The following is a 2,446-nucleotide window of genomic DNA, read 5'->3' on the forward strand; positions in this document are numbered from 1 at the left end:
TTTTAAATTTGATCAGCAGCTGCAGCTTTATTTTACCTGTTTTTATCCAGACACTGTGTTTTTTCTACAGATTGAACCAATGTGTTCCTTTTTCTCATGATTACGTTTTACTAAAAAGCCACTAATTCAGGATCAGCTGAGCCCAACATCCCTTTACCGTTCCGTCAACAGACTGGTGCTGCATTTACTCAAGCTAACTTGCAAAAAAATCACGGAAGTGCATACAGTTATATCCCAGGAAACACTGGTCTGATATTTTGCATTGATCAGCAGTGTTGTTTAATGTGGAATACTGAGGACAGAAGAGAACTAAGAAATGTGCGAGTGGCGCGCTTCGGTTTACAGGCGTGAACACGTGTCTCTATGTTGGTATTATGTTTGGACTATAACATGCACATGCCTGATGAGCATAGTGAAATCCAATCCATTTGCATCCAGCGCTTTGCTTTGTGTTACTATTTGTTGCCACCAAGATAGCAGTGTGCAATTGGACAAGCCCAAAATGGATTTTTGTCCACTGTGCAACTTTTTTGTGTCATTATTCAAGGTAGAACCCTGAAAGACTGCCCACTCTCCCCACAACACTCCCAGTGCCTATGTTTAGATCCAGCCTTCTTCGATCACTGAACAGCAAGCAACTGGCACTGGATTCTGTTCAGCGACTCTTCTTCCCCATCACAGAGAGGAATCTAGTTCCGTCTGTGCTCGTTACGATCCAAGTGCTGGCCCTGTCTTTTCCACAGACAGAAATGATGCCATCATTATGAGCTCTAGCTTCCATGTTGTGGGAACAAAGAGCTCAGAGAGCTTTGGTAGCTGCTACTGTAAATGTTGTGCTCATGCACTTTGCCAGAAAACCTCTCACTTCTGTCATATGAATCTGCCCTATATGGTTCAAGTGCCTGTGGCTGATATGTCACTTTGCACCCAAAACAGACCTGTGATTACTCAAGTGACTAATACAACTCCTTTATGAGCTGCACCTTACTTTGTGCTCAGATTATGCACCACGTTAACAGCAAAGTGGTCCAAAATGCACTTGCAATAAACCGTGCGGGAGATGTCACACTTGGCCCCAAACTTCACGTTGAAGTAATGTGTACTGGGGTGAGTGAAGTAGTATTTGTGATCGGCATGTATGTGTACTTTACACTGCATGAAGTTCAGTGAAAATGAAATGATGTCCAAACATTCATTTGCCTTTGCTGTCTGTACAAACGTGCAGCTGCTGTCTGGGAATTTTTGGGTCTGTCCTCTTTGATGTCAGTTGACCTGCAAATCACCCAGTCAGTGATAACTGGGTTTTTTGCCTCCTTTTTAAGTCCCAGTTTTTGAGACCTCGAACCTCTCAGCAGTGCTTTCTTGTGATAATATTATTTTAGAAAAATGGCTGAAGGCTGTAGAATTTCAGAAGAATAAAATGTGAGCAGTTATTTTTTTTATTCCTGCACTCCGTGCCGTTACAGATCAGTGGAGTTCCTCCTCAGTGCCAACCACACAGTGCCGAGAGGCTGCAGCTGATCCAGAATCAGTGGTTAGTTCTAAAAGAGATCAGGAAGGCGGGTGGAAGTACTGCAACAGTAACAAGGGCAACTTGGTAATAATGTGCAATTTAAACCTGAGGTGCAAAATTGTCCTTCAGGTAGGTGTTACATTTGAAAAAGAGGAGCCAACACCTTTGTCTGCAAGGGGTATTTTTGGCTACAAGAGCAGTGTGAGGGTTTCATTTCCAGAAATGAAATTTGCCATGTAAAATTCAGTGAGAAAGAGAACTTTAAAATATCGGACATTTTACAAAGTGCTTTACATATTTTAAAAGAATTCTTTTAAAAAAGTGGCAGAATTCAGAAAATGTTAAAACATATGTTCAGGAAATGCCAAAAAAGGTATGATATTGTTTATAGTGATAATTTTGTTTTTCAGACTAAACCCAGTGCACTTTGAGCCATGAAGATGTAAAAACGCTCTGGATGGCTTCATGGAGATTGTTTTTTTTTTCCTGATTAATGATATCACTTTTTGTGTGTAGTGTTTGTGTATAAATTGCACCATACTGTGTGAGAAAAGAAAAAAAAATGGGTGCAAACATCACTGTGGTGAACTTAAAGCTTGTGATGAGCTCAAACTAACACATATTTCACATGTACGTCGTGCCTGCTGGAAATCAGCGTGTGTGTGTGTGTGTGTGTAATGGAACTGCAGTGATGTGACATATAGTATATATCCGTGGGTGGGGGGCGGGGTATTAAATGGGAAGTGGAATTAATTGTCAGTTATGTGATTATCTGAGTGCAGTTCATTTTTGTCTGGTTTGGGGGCTGATTTCTTCCCCGCTGACCAATTTGACAGTGAATTATATATAATTACAAAAATAAAAAAATAAATAAAACTGAACTGATGATGGAATTTCACACCTTTTAATTGGCTCTGGGATCCGAAACGCCGG

This window comes from Thalassophryne amazonica, chromosome 15, assembly GCF_902500255.1.
Source record: "Thalassophryne amazonica chromosome 15, fThaAma1.1, whole genome shotgun sequence".
Classification (NCBI taxonomy): Eukaryota; Metazoa; Chordata; class Actinopteri; order Batrachoidiformes; family Batrachoididae; genus Thalassophryne; species Thalassophryne amazonica.